The sequence below is a fragment of the Zea mays genome, chromosome 4 (genome assembly GCF_902167145.1).
Source record: "Zea mays cultivar B73 chromosome 4, Zm-B73-REFERENCE-NAM-5.0, whole genome shotgun sequence".
Classification (NCBI taxonomy): domain Eukaryota; kingdom Viridiplantae; phylum Streptophyta; class Magnoliopsida; order Poales; family Poaceae; genus Zea; species Zea mays.
This window is the reverse complement of record NC_050099.1, coordinates 194,661,912-194,680,268: the sequence shown is the minus strand read 5'-3', so window position 1 is coordinate 194,680,268 and position 18,357 is coordinate 194,661,912. Positions and strand designations below refer to the sequence as shown.

At 44.7% G+C, this 18,357-nt stretch overlaps 1 pseudogene; it reads left to right on the top strand.

The window, feature by feature from the left end:
- Positions 1 to 17,633, top strand: part of LOC118477083 (uncharacterized) — a 49,169-nt pseudogene extending 31,536 nt beyond the window's left edge.
- The last annotated feature ends 724 nt before the right edge of the window (positions 17,634 to 18,357 follow it).

The following is an 18,357-nucleotide window of genomic DNA, read 5'->3' as shown; positions in this document are numbered from 1 at the left end:
GGATGAGCTTCGACGATACTATGTTTAGCTTGATGTAATTTTTTCTATTCTTTTTTGTGGCACCCTTTTCCTTTCCAAAGGGGGAGAAAGGTTTTTAATGGGGCCACAACATGTAATTTTTCTTTTCCTTATTTCAATTCTATAAGAGTGATATCCCCCAAAAAATGTAAATGTAAATGCAAAGGAAAAAGAAAAGAAAACAGGGAGAAGCTCAAAAGTCGTTCCTAAGGGAATGCAGAGCTTACAGCGAAAAATAAACGCTGATTCCGCCGAAAGTAAAAGGCGAAGAAGCTCCTAAGGGAGGCTTACAACGATTTTGAGATTCTATTATACAAATACCCTCAACAAAAACTGTACAAGCTCCGATCCATCTTTCAGACCAAGGAAGCAAAGACTTCGGAAGATGTCTGATGATAAAGCTGAAGGTGCTCGGAACGAAGTAAAGAGACTTCTCAGTGCTGGTGTTATGAGAGATCACATGTGGCCCACCTCTGTCGTATTTATTATGAGGCACATTCCCGAGTAAAAGGGTTCAATAGTGAGTGCCTTACAACCATAACCTATGTTTGGACAATGTTACACGCATTTATGATATCTAAGAATATCATCCGTGTTACAACTATTATATGACATCACCAGAGGCTCGTACACCTCACCCCACATATGAGCCCACTAGCCGATTGGTTCTTCACCCTTTAAACGTTCATAACTTAATCTTCAAATCACCCAAAAGAGTGATCCAAGACATTTTGGAAAGCTTAGCAAAATCACTACATAACTTTTATAATCACCAAAAAGTGATTCCATGTTTAACTAAATCAAACAACACAGTTTTCGAAATCTGTTCTGACAGTGGACAGAACACAGCAACCGTTTTGTAAAATTCATAACTCTTAAACTATCAGGCCTATGTTATGAAATTTTAACACAAGCAATGTAAGAAAAGCATATACAACATCCTTATAACGACAATGAACAGATTGTTACATTAATTTAAGCAAACAATGCAATTTGTAAAATCTGTACTGTAATTGGATAGATTCAGTTACTGAATTTGTGAAAAGCACAACTCCTAAACGATCAGACTTATGGCTGTCAAATTTTAACACAAGTAAGATAATAAAGTTATCTACAACTTTTCTATATGGCTTTTCTACAGAAAACACAATTTAGTTCATTAAACAAACAGCACGACGAAAACAATGCGTGCAGCCCAAAACAACAACTAATAAAATTCAGCTCCTAATTACTTCAAGAATTGCGATTACTTGCTTAACCCAAGCTATCTAACAATTCAACTAACTAGAGCGACGACATAGCCGCTAAATAACATACACGTCGGCTTATTATTATCGCAATCTGAGGCACAACATACACCACAACATTTATATTGTGGTGTATGTTCACACATCGACCAAATCATACGAACCGTAAACCACTAATCTCCAAATCGCAATCACCATGCATTTACTTCCCAAATCATGAATGCATACATGTTTATCATACGAACATATCAGTATTTCAATAATTATCCTAAAACAACTAACTCCATTACACAACTTGTACCACAAACCTACTTGACTTACTTGAAGCGTCTACTTGAAATCGTGAGCACAATCATACACTATATGCGAAGCATAATTTAACAAACGCATAATACGCATCGTCACGACTCGACTTATAATTATAGAGAAAGCGACGACTACTTAGCATGTCACTATCTCTCTATATAAGCCAAAGGTATTATTGAATATGTCTAGTGGGCTCGTATACCTTCGACCTATTATAACTTCGATAACATATCCCGGTAAACATGGTAGGAGTTCCTCTTTTAAACCTTTTAACTCCTATTTCTAGGGACACTTTGGGTTTGTAATAGGTTCATATAACAGGTGATGTGTACATGGCCAGAGATGACTTGGGAGTCAGTTTTAAGGATCGCCCTTCTTATTCCCATTGCCTTTAGTTTCTGAAGCCCCAACAGAAGGGCTTCGTACTCAGCAATGTTATTTGTACAACTAAAATCCAGTCTTGCTGCATAGCATGTTCTAACTTTAGAGGGTGCTACTAGGACAGCAGCGGATCCTGCGTCGAAGGTTCCCCAAGAACCATCACAGAAGACTGTCCAGGCTTCGGTGTCTTTTGTTACTTCTTCCTGAGCCCCTGGCGTCTAATCAGCGATGAAATCTACTAACGCTTGGGACTGAATTGAGGACCTGTGTACATAGTCAATAGAAAATTCATTGAGCTCTGCAGCCCATTTTCCAATCCTCCCAGTAGCTTCTCTCTTCCTCATTATGTCTTTCAAAGGTTGCGACGAAGAAACAATTATATGATATGCTTGAAAATAATGTCGAAGCTTCCTCGAGGCCATCAACACAGCATATAGCACCTTCTCCAATTCTGTATAATTTTTCTTTGATAAGCTTAGAACTTCGGAGACGAATTATACTGGTGCTTGTTTTTTGACCTGGCCATCTTGCTTCTCCTGTACAAGCGCCGCACTAACTGCAGAGTGAGAGGCTGCTACATATAAGAGTAATGGAGCCCCTGGCGAAGATGGAGTTAGAGTTGTCAAGTCTATCAAGTATTGCTTTAACTCTTCAAAAGCCCTTTGCTGAGCTAGACCCCATTGGAAAACTTCGGCTGACTTCAATATTTCAAAGAATGGTAGATTCCTTTCTGCTGATCTGGATATAAATCTATTTAACGATGCCAGCCTTCCTGCCAACCGTTGGGCCCCCTTCTTTGTATTTGGCAGCTCCATCCGAAGGATAGCTTCGATCTTATTTGGGTTAGCTTCGATTCCCTTCGTTGATACCAGACAGCCAAGGAACTTGCCCTTCTTTACTCCAAAAACACACTTTTCTGGATTAATTTCAGACAACCTTGCCTGAAATTGGCAAATGTCTCCTGCAAGTCAGCAATATGATTCTCTTGCTTCGTGTTTTTACTATGATGTCATCAACATAAGTTAGCACATTCCTGCCTATTTGAGAGTGAAGGACCTTGGCTGTCATTCTGTTGAAGCTTCCTCCAGCATTCTTGAGCCCCTCAGGCATCTGAAGGTAGCAATAAGTGCCACTAGGAGTTATGAAGCTAGTCTTTGGCTCATCTTCCCTCTTCATCCAAATTTGATGATAGCCTGAGTAGCAGTCCAGTAGACTCATGAGCTCCGAAGAAGCTGCTGCATCTACAAGGGAGTCTATTCTTGGTAATGGGAACTCGTCCTTTGGGCATGCTTTGTTGAGATCTGTGAAATCAATACACATTCTCCATTTGCCATTAGCCTTCTTCACCATAACAGTGTTAGCCAGCCATTCTGGATATGTTACTTCTCTAATAACACCAGCACTGAGAAGTCTCTTTACTTCGTTCCGAGCACCTTCAGCTTTATCATCAGACATCTTTCGAAGTCTTTGCTTCCTTGGTCTGAAAGATGGATCAGAGCTTGTACAGTTTTTGTTGAGGGTATTTGTATAATAGAATCTCAAAATCGTTGTAAGCCTCCCTTAGGAGCTTCTTCGCCTTTTACTTTCGGCGGAATCAGCGTTTATTTTTCGTTGTAAGCTCTGGATTCCCTTAGGAACGACTTTTGAGCTTCTCCATGTTTTCTTTTCTTTTTCCTTTGCATTTACATTTACATTTTTTGGGGGATATCACTCTTATAGAATTGAAATAAGGAAAAGAAAAATTACATGTTGTGGCCCCATTAAAAACCTTTCTCCCCCTTTGGAAAGGAAAAGGGTGCCACAAAAAAGAATAGAAAAAATTACATCAAGCTCGTACACCTCACTCCACATATGTTCAACAAGTCAAAGAATTCTAGGGACACTTTGGGTTTGTAAATCTAAAGCCCACTAGATTGTTCACCATGTAGTTCTCGAGGTCCAGTGAGACCATCATTTTCAATAACAGCACTATGCCATTGATCACAAGTGAATAACAGCACTATCCCAAGTGACCCACCGAGACAGGACAGAAGAAGCCAAATTGTAACTAAAAGGCGTGTTTGGTTTGTTTAGTCCATATACTAAAGCCTAATTGGAGGACAAAAGTTTAGTCTCTAGCCTATTTGGTTCCAGAGACTAAAAATATTTAGAACACATTAAATGACTCATAAAAAGACCAAAATGCCTATTAACAATCTCTGGTCATTAGTGCAATTAAAATAAATGAGGAGCAAAAGGTGGAATTATATGGTTTAGTCCCTTTTAGTCATCCTTTAAGGGATTAGGGACTAAATGTCCCACCGTTTAGCAATTTAGAAACTAAAATAGAGGGACTAATCTTTAGGGCATATTGGGTTCGCGGCTAACTGTGTCATGTTTTGCCTAAGGTTAGTCATTCGAATTGAAGAACTAATGTGGCGGAACCGCCCAAATTATTCCAGCTTAAATGCCCAAGTCGCACCCTTAAAGGCAGCAACACACTTAAACAGGAATAACCTGTCAGTCCCTCGGATCTAGTCCGATAAAGCCACTTACCAGGATCGAATACCACTAGCTCACTCGAAGGTGAGACACAGAGAAATACAATAAAGCATAATACCACAAATTTAATAAGTATCAATAGTAATTACATTATCGGAGTTTCAGAAATAATAATCATAAACTTTAATGCAGTGGAAATAACTAACAGAGAAATCCAAGTAACATGGCGAAGCCTGGCCACGCTACTCCTCCTGGTCCTCTCCTGCGGAAGCAATAACCCTCTCGACCATCTATCCCGGTGGCAGGGATGAAGGCCAAGTCACACCAGCAACCAATCATCCTAAGGAGTACCTGCAAAAATTATGCCACAAGCAAGGCTGAGTATATTAATACTCAGCTAGACTTACCCGGTGTGAGGAGTCTACTCTACCTCTAGACATGCAGTTGTTTGGCTGAGAGGTTTGGTTGCCAAAAGCACTAGCTGAGTCTAAAAATCAAGTTGTAGCTTTGTCAAGATTTAGTGTGACTCTCTTAAGACTAAATGTGTACTATCTACTCATTCATGGTATCAAGCAATTTAGCAATCAACATCTTTTGCCAAATCATCACATTTTCACTTGTTACTCAATGAAGTACAATGGATCAAGCAGTCTCATTAGCTGCGAGAAGCAGACGATTCGAATCGAGTTTTTATCCTTGCAAGGTAAACCTAAACACACGACGTGGCGAGGCACTCCGTCACCACACACATCAACCGTCCCCATCGATTCTCTGGCAACAGATCAGGGCTCACTGCCTTGGAAGATAGCAATGAACCCGATCATGATCTAACGGCACCCAACCAATGTGGCGAAACCATATGTGGATTGAGGTGTACGAGCCTCTGGTCGATGATCAATGCCACACAACCCCCATTCTTGTCGAAAATAGCCATGAATGACCATTTTCAATAATACAGAAGGCTAACACGTACGGAATTTTGACCAAGAAATGGTCTCCTCCAGAAATCCAAGAATGTGATCTATGGCAATGAAACATATGTGTGGTGAGGTGTACGAGCCTCTTGTCGATGATAAATGGCCACACAACCCCCATTTTAGTCGAAAATAGCCGTGAACGACCATTTTCAATAATATCGAAGGGTAACACCAACAGATTTTTGACCAAGAAATGGTCTCCACCAGAAATCCAAGAATGTGATCTATGGCAAGAAAACATATGTGGGGTGAGGTGTACGAGCCTTTGGTCGATGATCAATGGCCACACAACCCCCATTTTTGTCAAAAATAGCCATGAACGACCATTTTCAGTAATACCGAAGTCTAACACCTACGGATTTTTGACTAAGAAATGGTCTCCACCAGAAATCCAAGAATGCGATCTATGGCAAGGAAACATATGTGGGGTGAGGTGTACGAGCCTCTGGTCGATGATCAATGGCAACACAACCCCCATTTTTGTCAAAAATAGCCATGAACGACCATTTTCAATAATACCGAAGGCTAACACCTACGAGGATGTACTCTCCGTCAGCAAGATTACAGTCTATCGAATGCAATGAACATGTATGTTATGATTATGCAGGATTAATAACATTATGCAAAAAGAAAACTAAGTTAAGAAATAACTTAGGGTTTCTGGTTCATACGTGGCTTTTAGTGGGTTAGGCTTATCACTTTTAGGTTTAGGTTTTTGTTGAGGATAAACATAGGGAATTGGTATTGCCTCTATATACTTCAGTGACAAGTTATAAAGAGTTTTCAGGATGACACTAATTTTCCTATTATTCACCTTTTCCTCCCTTTATTTTCTATTTATGGTTTCTAGTGTAGGTTTGAACTACGACAATGGTTTAATATTTTCCAAAAATCTTGTAAAAATTACAGTGGGTTGCCATTTGCTATTCTAGCTTGTTTTAAGAATTTGAGGCTTATAATATAAAGGCTATGCTTTAGACAAAAAGAACAAAAGTGGTGTAAAATGGGCCACTTTGCACTATACCTCTCCCTTAGGGTTGAGTTCCTTCCTAAGGGTTATTTTTGTTGGGATCTAACAGTAATACCAAACCTCTGTGCCAAAATTCACATAAAGTTAATTGGTGATTATTTAGTTGTGATTTTCTAAGGTTTTATGCCAAAAAGGTGCTTATAACTAACTTGTCATTTGAAAAATATCAAACAACAGATTTTGTATTTTTCCTCTGTTCATAATAACCAAACATTAGTTATCCCAAGGTTTGGGGTGTCTTTGCCTTAGGGTTATTTTTGTAGGGTTTTTCTAAGTTTCCCTTGTTTTCTAAAAATAAAAGGGATCCTACTTATTTTATACTAAACCATGGTATGATAGATTTTTCCAGTGAACTTCATTGAATGAGTACCCTAATAAAAATAGAGGTGCCTTCTGGTTCATTATTTAAATCACATTTTCTATTTTTCTTAACCTTGAGCATAATGTAAAATAAGGGGCAAAAACTAACTTAATGGGGTGGACAGAAAGGTTTAACATTTTTAAATAGGTCAGTAGGTAGATATATACTTCTCCAAATTTTTCTAACCCTAGTCAAATAGCACAACTATTTTTCTTTTATTATTGAGCTTTTGGCCAAAACTATAATTAAATCAGAACTTTAAAGTTTTCTATAGTACATAGGGGGTTTTATATTTTTCTTAAGTAGGCTACATTATTTAGGGTCTGACAAAATTGGTTTGACCAAATTTGGATGAACTAAACAGAAGTTATGAATTTTTAAAGTCTCTGTTCAATTTAAAAACAGATTTAAATAAGAGTTTCCTGGAAAAACAATTTACACCGAGGTCCCTGGGTTTAAACTGAATCAACTCACTCAAATCTACCCCTGAGTCACTATTCCCCTGAGTCACTGACAGTTCAAAAAGCCCCCTGACCTTCTCTTTCTCTCACCCGCAGTCCTTCCCCCAATGTAAACAGTACCTGCGGGAAAGAAAAGGGTGGCGCGGCTTACCGGCGGCGAGATAGGTCCGGCGAAGGGCAGGGTTGGCTTGGGGAGGCTCTGGCGGTCACAGCGAGGTGCGGCTCGACGGCGGGGATGGCCGGAATCGCTCGGTCCACGCGCGCAAGCGGGTGTTCTCGTCGGCGGCGAGTGTACCGGCCAAACCACGGCGAGCTGGTTCAATCCAAAGGCAAGGTAAGCTTCACGGGGTCACGTAGTGACTGGGTGCACCAGGAATTGGAAAAAGGTTGAGCGGATTACCCGGTCCACGTACTCCGGCGAGGGTGTGAGCTCCGGCGACCGTGGACTGGCTTCTCCGGCGAAGCAGGCTTCGATTCCTCGCTCGGGGAGCTTCACGGGGGTGTACTTAGTCGTCTCCGAGGGTTGGACGGGGCTGGGAAAAGCTGGGCTGGTCGGTCTACGGCGGCAGTGGGTCGGGTGGCCGCGAACACGTCGCGCACGAGCAAACGGCGGCGAGCTAAGCTCCGGTGAGGCTTGAGTATGCGCGGAGGAGTGTGCTCGATGCCTCTGTGGGTTTTATAGGCGCAGGCACACACAGGGGACACGGGCGCGGCTCGGCGTGGCGCGGGGTCGGGCGCGGGCGTGCTCTGGCGCGGCAGAGCGCGTCGAACACGTGTAAGTTTTCTTCTGCCCTTGTTCCACAGCTCACCCAAGTCGCAAACGTGCGAATCTTGGCAAAAATCCGGCGTGGGTCTACTCCTGGCACCCAGGGCTATCACTTATCTGTGAGACGCCATGGCAGATATGGCCTATGGAGGGAGATCTCTGGTCGCCAAATCGGGTGTGTCACACTGCCCACTTCGCGACAAAAACCATGCCAAGGCATGTCAAACGTCCAAGTCTCAGGCTCAGCTTTTTCCAGTGGGTCCCTTGGGTGGTATGCCACATTTTTGGTATAGGACATAGGTGGATTTGGTGCCAGCTTCGAGGTGAACACGACTGATCTTTAGTGTAGGTGTAGTTTTTAACTTAGAGAGAAGTAGAGAGCTCTAGCTCTCTCTCCACTTGGAGATTTGATTTGGGGTTTCTCCAGGGGTCTTTTTGCAATATTTCCCTCCCCTAATTGTTGGTTATAAGGTTGCTTAAGGTTTGGGTAAGGATTACTCATGTTTTGCACATTTGCCCACTCTCTTTCCCTTCTTATCCTTAGCTTTGGGAGATAGGGGTTAAGAGAGGTCTAGGGTTTTTCACCCCTCTTACCCAAGGTAGCAAGTGTGCAAGGATTAGAGTAATGCTTCTTAGGTCATTGACAACTTTAACTAACACATGATCTCCAAAGTTCTTATGTGTTGCCTTAAGCCTCTACCACATATGATCACAGTCCCTAGTGCCAAGGTGTGCTCTAGCCATGGTAACACCTGGGGTGTTACAGCCCTCCCCCCTTAAAGGAATCTCGTCCCGAGATTTTAGGTAGAGTCACTTGGAGGGTGCTTGAAGGTGTGTGTTGGTGCTACTCTTTCTTTATATTCAAGTTTCTCTCGTTAACTGCTCTTCGAATGTCATTCTCTTTGCAACTTCAGAAGGAAGCCCTTCTTAAGTTAAATCCACAACTTAGACTATCCTTGTTATCTAAGTTTTTCTTATATTTGTATTCAAAGGGCAGGTGGGGTGGGGTTCTGGGGTTACGTACCGATTCCTTTGGGCAGAAAGTCGGGGAAGCGAGAGCGCAGAAAATCCTCCGTCTCCCATGTAGCTTCTTCTATTGAATGGTGACTCCACTGAATCTTATACATTCTGACCGACCTTGCCCGAGTTGATCTTTCCTTTTGATCTAATACCTTGACGGGGTACTCTTGATAGGACAAGTCTGGTTCTATCTCAATGTCTGGTTCCGGCAGTACTTTAGTGGGTAGGCGAACACATTTCCGCAGCTGAGATACGTGGAACACATTGTGAACTGCTGACATGTGAGGTGGCAATTCCAATTGGTATGCTACGGGTCCACAAGCTTCCTTGATCTCGTAGGGTCCAATGTAACGAGGAGCTAACTTGCCCTTGATCCCAAATCTCTGGACACCCTTGGTTGGTGATACCTTAAGATAAACATGCTCTCCCACCTCAAACTGTAGAGGCTTCCGCCTCTTATCATGATAGCTCTTTTGCCTGGCCTGAGCAGCTTCTAAGTTCTTCTTGATGACTTTGACCTTTTCCTCTGCTTCCAGAACCAAATCTGGCCCAAATATTTCCCTTTCTCCTGCCTGGGACCAATTCAGCGGGGTTCTACATCTCCTCCCATATAAGGCTTCAAAAGGTGCCATCTTCAGACTGGACTGATAGCTGTTATTGTAAGAAAACTCTGCCAAGGAAAGACACTTGTCCCAATCCTTTCCGTAGTGTAGTGCACATGCTCGCAACATGTCTTCCAAAATCTGATTCACCCTTTCTGTCTGACCATCGGTTTGGGGATGATAGGCTGAGCTTCGGATGACATGGGTCCCAAGTGATTCCTGCAATTGTTCCCAAAATCGTGCCACAAATGGTGCTCCTCTGTCCGAGACTATAGTCCTTGGTATTCCATGCAGACGAACTATCTGGTCAATGTAGATCTCTGCATACTTCTCTGTCCTGTGGGTGGTGTGCACTGGTAAGAAATGAGCAGTCTTAGTCAATCTGTCCACAATAACCCAAATAGAATCATGGTGCCTGGAGGTATTGGGCAATCCCACTATAAAGTCCATGCAAATGTCCTCCCATTTCCAAGATGGTATGGGGAGGGGTTGCAAAGGGCCTGCTGCCTTCAAATGACTGGCTTTGATTCTTTGGCAGGTGTCACATTCTGATATGTACTTGGCAATTTCCCTCTTCATTCTGGTCCACCAATACAAGGATCTGAGATCATGGTACATCTTATTGCTACTAGGGTGCATGGAGAATTTGGAAAGGTGAGCTTCATCCAATATCTTCTTTTTGAGCTCCGGGTCCTTGGGAACAACTAATCGATCTCCAAACCATAGGATTCCCTTGCTGTCCTGCCGGAAACACTTGTACTTTTCTGCCTTTTGCTTGATCATGTCTTTGATAACCTGAACGCCCTTATCCTCAACCTGTGCCCTGACTATTTGCTCTTGCAACGTGGGTTCCACCGAGATATAATTTAATTCACCGGAAGGAATAACTTCCAGGTTCAGCTTGCACAGTTCATCACACAGGGTGGTAACTCTTGCATCCATGCTCATACAATTGCACTGGGCCTTTCTGCTCAAGGCATCTGCCACAACATTTGCTTTGCCCGGATGGTAATGCACCTCCAAATCATAGTCTTTGATTAACTCCAACCATCTCCTTTGCCTCATGTTCAGATCTGCCTGAGTGAAGATGTATTTGAGACTCTTGTGATCAGTGTAGATGTTACAATGAGCTCCCATCAAATAGTGTCTCCATATCTTAAGAGCGTGAACCACAGATGCCAATTCCAGATCATGTGTGGGGTAGTTCTGCTCATGGGGCCTGAGTGCTCGGGAAGCATAAGCAATCACTCTGTTATCTTGCATCAAGACACATCCCAATCCTGTACCAGAAGCATCACAATAAACTTCGAAGGGCTTGGTGTTGTCAGGTTGAGCCAGCACTGGGGCTGTTGTCAAATGCTGCCTCAAAGTATGAAAGGCATCTTCACACTTTTGGTTCCAATCATACTTGACTCCCTTCTTCAATAACTCAGTCATTGGCTTGGCAATTCTGGAGAAATCCGGAATAAATCGTCGATAATACCCGGCCAATCCTAGAAAACTCTGAATCTGCCTCATTGTAGTCGGGGGTTTCCAATCCATTACCTCTTGTACCTTCTCAGGATCAACTGATATCCCATCCTGAGAAATTGTGTGACCCAAGAATTTGATCTCCTTCAGCCAGAATTCGCATTTAGACATCTTAGCATAAAGACGATGATCGCGCAGTCGCTGAAGCACAATGTGCAGGTGCTCAGTATGTTTGTCTTCATTCCTGGAATAGACCAGAATATCATCAATGAAAACGACCACGAACTTATCCAATTCCGGCATAAACACTGAGTTCATCAGGTACATGAAATAAGATGGGGCATTGGTCAGTCCGAAAGACATCACCAAAAACTCATACAGCCCATATCTGGTAGAAAAGGCCGTCTTGGGAATATCGCTGGCACGGATCTTGATTTGATGGTAACCTGAGCGAAGGTCTATCTTGGAGAATACCTTGGCTCCTACCAACTGATCAAACAGAACATCAATACGGGGTAGCGGGTATTTGTTCTTGATAGTCACCGCATTGAGAGGGCGGTAGTCAACACACATCCTCAAACTCTCATCCTTTTTCTTCACAAATAAAGTTGGACATCCCCATGGTGAAGTACTTGGGCGAATAAACCCCTTGTCCAACAACTCTTGCAATTGCTTCTTCAATTCAGCCAATTCCACGGGAGGCATCCGATAGGGTCTCTTGGAGATAGGAGCAGTCCCGGGTTGCAACTCAATTGCGAACTCAATGTCTCGGTCAGGTGGCATCCCTGGCAATTCATCTGGAAACACATCCGGATAGTCACAGACCACTGGGATCTTTTCTACTGGGGATTCTAACATAACAAGGGTACAAGAACGGGTACAACCCTGGTCCGGCAAATATAGTGTGGTTCCACCACAACTTGGTGAGTGCACCTCAATGGCCCTGGCTGCAATATCCATCACAGCCTGATTTCTGGTCAACCAGTCAGTTCCCAATATGACATCCACAATTTCCAAACCCAAAATGAGGAGGTTGGTTTTAATTATCAGACTACCAAACTTTATAGGCACATTCTTGTTAATTTGGTAAGTGGCGACCCTGCCGCCTGGTGTTGAAATTGTGATACCCCCATTGGTGTGGTGAAAAGGTAATTGGCACTTGGCACTAAATTTGGCACTGATAAAACTATGCGATGCACCAGAATAAAAAAGAATAATAGCAGGATAATTCAAAACTGTAAAGATACCAGTCATGACGGGTGCTCCCTCTGGAATATCGGCCATGGTGGTGAAGTTTAACCTGCCCTGCCTCACTTGCACCTTTTGCCTCTTGCCTTGATTCTGATTGACATTCTGCCCCTGCCTCTGCTGGTTCCTGGGGCAATTCTTGGCGTAATGTCCGGTGTTACCACATGTGAAACACTGTTATCATTTGCCTGGCGGTACTGCTGCTGCTGGTTGTTCCTCTGAGCTGGAAACTGGGTGCGGTTGGGTGCCTGCTGCTGCTGCTGTGGTCGGATCACCCATCTTCCTTGCTGCTGCTGGGGTCCCCTGTTCTGAGTGTCGGACACAATCCTGAAGCGCTGTGGCTGAGCTGAGGGTCCTGCCACAGGGGTCTTCTTCTTTTTTTCTGCCTGTCGAGCTGTAATGCAGTCCTCCTGGGAGATGGCCATGTTGACCAACTCATTGTAACTGTTGGCCCTGACGGTGTTGAGACGATCACGGAGCTTAGTGTTGAGCCCCCTCCTGAACCTGTCTCTCTTCTTCTCATCCGTGTCTGCGTGATATCCAGCATACTGGCACAAGTCATTAAAAGCCTGGGCATACTGCAACACTGTCCTGTTGCCCTGAGTGAGTGCCAAAAACACATTGAGCTTACGGTCCATGATCTCGGCTGGTATGTGGTGTCCCCTGAAAGCTGCCTTGAACTCTCTCCACTCCACCTCTCGATCCTCTGGCTGCATGGCAAGAAAATGGTCCCACCAAGTTCTTGCGGGTCCGCGAAGCTGCTGTGTGGCGAACCTGACTTTAGTGACCTCTGAACAAGCTCCATGGAGTAGCGGGAATTTGGATTCCACCACTCGTAACCACACATCCGCATCAAGTGGGTCCTCTGCCCTTGTGAACAATGGTGGCTGGGTACTGAGGAACTCCTGATAGGTAGCTGCCGCAGGGTGACGCTGATGGTCTCCACCACCATAGTGCTGCGGTGGTGGCTGACGCTGAGCTAGCTGCCTCAAGATCTCATTCTGCTGAGCCATCAGCTCCTGGAGAGTGGGGGGTGGTGGTGGCGGTGGAGGAACGCGCTCATTCTGGCCACGACGCTGCCTCCCGGCCATCTGAAAAACCACATATATACTTAACACCATATTTCCAATTTCCAGATTTAATCGCGGCGAAAAGAGTCAAAAACAAAATGATAGACTCCACTTCAACAAAAGGATTTAGAAAGGCATAACTTTTTCCTTCCAAATTTAAAACTGATAACAGCATCCATCAAGCATGCTTCCAAAAGAATTTATCATGATTACATCATTGGTCCCAAAAAGACTCAACTCTATCTAGCCTAGTACCCCAAGGGTGCAAAAGCTAAGCTAGCTGCGAGGAGTCCTACCATCCAACTTGCAACCCTATCCTGAACACCTAGTGAGCGAACAAGGCAACACTCGACTCGGGGGAAGGTGGTCTCCCTGAGCCAGCAGTGTCCACACTAGAGGCAGGCTCATCTCCTCCCTCGATGTCGACGTCCTCGTTGGCCTCCATGTCCTGGATCTCCTGGTGATGCATATCCAGGTGCTCATTAGCCTCAGCAAGCTGTTGCTGAGTATTAATAAGCTGATCCTCGAGAACCTCGATGGTGTTCTCCCTGGTGCCCACTAGTTCCTCCAGCTCATGGATCTCAGTGGACAGCTGCTCCACCTGCAAGTCCTTTTCCACCATTTCAGTGGACAAATCAACCACGAGCTCCTCCCTGTTGTCCAAAGTAATCTTTGTCGCCTCCAATAGTGCCATCAGATGGGACATCGCCTCACCGCGCATCACTTGCAGACGGTACAGAGCATTCATGCACCGTACGGTCAAGTGCGCCGTGTGGCCTGGGTAGATGGCCCAGATATCCTTGGCATGCTCCACCCTATCCTTCCACATTGGGTCATCCTCCCTTTCAGCGGGGAACAAGCCAATGGGGTGGGTAGCCAGCTCCAAAGGATGGAATCCGCAGAAGGTGGTCAATCCATGCAGAGCAATCGCCTCGATCGTGTCTTCCGCTCGGTATCCAAAAGACTCGGAGTCCAAAGAGCGCCAGCCTGGCTGCAGGGGATGAGGCTCCAAGGTCATCCTCACCCTACAGCGGGGCACTCGGTGCTTCTCGAACTGCTGCACCGCGTACTGAGGGGGTGTCGTATATCCCGCCCCCTCAAGTACCTCCCACAAAATGCGGGGAAAACCCTCTCGTGCAAGCCCGTCAGTGTGGGATAGTGCATTTCTGGGGATAGAGCCAAATAAATGATAGGTAGGACGGCGCCATTCCTTGACATATATAACCCCCATTTTTGATGAAAATAGCCATGAACCAATGTCAACCCCCATTTAATGGTGAAACGTTGATGTATAAAAATGACGTAGGTATTACGGATTTACATTTTGATACAAATCTAGTGGGCTCATAAATGGGTTCATCTTGAAATAGTCACATATGTGGGTTGGGCAAATTATGTCAAAGAACGTTATTTAAAGTATGCGGCCAAAGAACATTTTATGATCCATTTAAGAAGTTTTACTATTGTTATCATATACCTCACTTCAGTGTTATTTAAAGTATTTCGGGCGCGAGGTGGGCCACCACACAGCGGGGTAGTGGTCCACCGTTCAGTGGGTGCGGGTGACTGTTCGGCGGGTGCGGGCGACTTGGCGATTCACCTTCCCACTTGCAGCACTATATAAACAGACGGGTAGGTGTGAAGTTACCACAACATTCATTGCCATTGCACTGTTCTACTGTTGAAAAATTTGACCATAGCCGAAGCTTTTTCACCGCATTCTCGAGCGAACCGTCACTTTGAATTAGCTTCGTCAAAAGAGGGAGCTTCGTCAAAACTGTAAAAAACATGAGCTTCGTAAAAATCACAAAAAGATCCATCAGATGGCTAGAGTACGCTCGACTACGAGGGTGACCCGTGAAGGAGAAGAGACTGAGGCTACCGAGACAGCTCCAATTTTCGAAGTCATGAGACAATCGGGCTTAGTTGTGACAGAGGGGGCCATTGAAGAAGGTGCACCTGCTGCTGAAGCTGAACAAACTGATGTTGAGGAAGAAAATGCTGATGAAGAAGAAGAGGATTATAGCATTCTGATCCCATCAAAACCCAGTCACTTGGATTTTGAAAAATCTACTGTATCTGAAGCCGACGTGCCCATGATGATGAAACTGGGCTACTTTGGAGAAGCTGAAAAGAAGCTTATTCGCTTTGGCGGAGAAGAAGCCACTCCAACACCGAAGGATGACGAAGTAGTAGTTTTCAAAAGCTTTTTCAGAGCAGGATTACGGTTTCCGCTGAATGAGATGATCGGAGAAGTTTTGGATAATTATGAAATCTATCTTCATCAACTGACCCCTAACACTATCGTTAGGCTCAACATCTTCATCTAGGCCCTTCGAAGCCAAGGAATGGATCCAAATGCTGAAGCTTTCTGTCGAGTGCATGAATTGCATTACCAAACGAAGGCCAGAGAAGACGGGCTACATGAAAATTTTGGTTGTTATAACTTCGAGTATCGCAAGGATACAAAGGCTTCGGTCCTCAGCTATCGTACCAAGTGGCCAACTGGCTAGAAGAGTGAGTGGTTTTATATTAAGGCTGATGAGAAGAAAAGAGGGAAACTGATGACGATGGTGATGAGCCCACTGTCCTTAAGCTTCGGGATGACCAGACCTTTGTGCAACATGAAGCCAGGGTCAGCATGTCCGCTGGCCATAGCAGAATTTAGAGTGGTGGCTGAACAAATCAGCACCAGGGATCTAGTGCAAGAGTACCTGGCCAATAGGATATCTCCAACGTTGAGTGAATGGAGTATGCCAAAGCTAAAAGGAACAAAGAAGAAGAATGAACTTGTTCGATTACCCTATCGCTTCAAGTTTGAGAAACAGTTCAAAGAGCCCTGCCGAGAATGGCTGGAGATGATTGAGACTATGTGTAATGAGATCTTGGGCAATTATACCAAAAAAGAAGATCAACTAATGACTGCAGCCTTTGGCACCCGACCAAAACGAAGGTTGAATCGGGTAATGGACGCTTTAAACTTTAAATACCCTGATTATAAACGACTAAGCAAGGGTGCCGAAGGGACAAAGAGAAAAACGGTTGTCAGTGTTATGAGCAAACAGGCTGCTAGAATGGTGAAAGAGGACGAAAAAACTCTGAAGAAAGGAAAATCCAGTCCCGAGCCGAAGGTGGCGACTTCGAAGAAGAGAAAAGTTGTAACTCCAGAGCCGAAGGTGGCTGAGATAGAAGAGGAAGATCCTTCAACGCCTTCTGCTACCGAAGTAGAAGAAATTTTAAAGGTAATGACTGAATCCTTACCTATCAAGCTGCTAAGTCCTCTGGGGCCGCATCTGACGAAGCTTTTATAAATGGTCGATATCTGGGTAAATGTAAATCCGTAGGTATTACGGTCGCAGCTGGCTAACCCATTTTTGCCAGAGGATTTTTGTAGGTATACGAGCATTACCGCCTTCAGTAGTGATAACAGGTTTCCTATAATCCCCCTGCAAGCAACCCCTTGGCTGCGGCCTCTCTGCCCAGCGCCACCCCTCCCTTTCTCCCTTTCCGTGGCGAGCGCGGGCTCCCCCAAGCCTCGACGCTCAGCGCTCTGGATGGGGACGCCCAGATCCTCGCTTCTCTGTACCAAGCACCCGGCCCTACCTCTCCATCGAGCTGCTCTCTAGGCCAAATGTCCCCCATGCTGCCAGCTTTGCACCCATGGCGAGCAGCCCTCCTAGCAGTGAGCTCCTCTGTCGACGTCGGACCACAGCAGCAGGAAGCCTCCCTGGGCACTTGTTCCCCCAACACTCGCCACGTCAACGCCGTCGACCTCGCGTAGCAGCCACGACGCCAGTTCGCGCAGCCACATTGATGACCTCTGCGTCGCGCCCTCGGCGTGTTCGATGTAATGCCAAAGCAGCAGCAGCGACACCCTTCGCTGTGTCGCGCTCGCCAGAACGGGCCTCACGCCGTCGATCTGCGCAGCGTCTGCTCGTCGTCGTCGAAACCCACGTTGAGCTCCCCGCTGTCCCATGTTCCTTGATTTTATAAAATAACTGAACAAATAAACTGTGTAATAATTGTGTATGTCGTCTAATCGCGGCGCCTTTGTCGTCGTCGCGCTTCACGCGTCGTTTCTCGACAGAGAGCCAAACCGACAGCATGCAGACATGCGCGACACGAGTCAGCCAGGTTGTTCGCTTTAGAAAAAAATTGTGATTTCATTTTATTTACGATTCAGTCGATGGCGTGAATATGTGCGTGAAAATATAATTGTATGAATGAACGCGTGTATAGAAGAAAATGAAGTAGAAAAGAACTCGGATGTTTTTATACTTTGATAGGAAAAATATGTGATGAGTTGTTTGATGCGAAAAACTAAGTTATAAAATGCGGATTATGTTTTGGGAAATGTATCGATATGTGTTTATGTGAAAAGTATAATTGTTTTATGCAATGTGATGGGATTCGCGATTATATCGGGAGTATATTTATTAATGTGACGAGTAGTTTAGAAAATGCTAGTTGCGTAGAGGATGAATTATTGATCATGTGGTAAGCATCGCGTTAGTAGTCGAGCAGACGGAAGAATGGCGCGCATACCCAATACAACATCCGATTTACTTCATCAGTGAAGTCCTCCGACCCTCAAAGATATGGTACCCTCAAGTTCAGAAGCTATTATACGTGGTACTTCTAACCGCTCATAAAAATGGTCACAAATCCATTTATTTTAACACACACCTAAGTTTTCAATAGAAATGGTCTCCACCAAAAATCCGAGAATGTGACTATGGCAAGAGTGTGACACGGTGATTTGTTTTACCGAGGTTCGGTTCTTGCAAACCTACTCCCCGTTGAGGTGGTCACAAAGATCGGGTCTCTTTCAACCCTTTCCCTCTCTCAAACGGTCATTTAGACCGAGTGAGCTTCTCTTCTCAATCAAACGGGACACTAAGTCCCCACAAGGACCACCA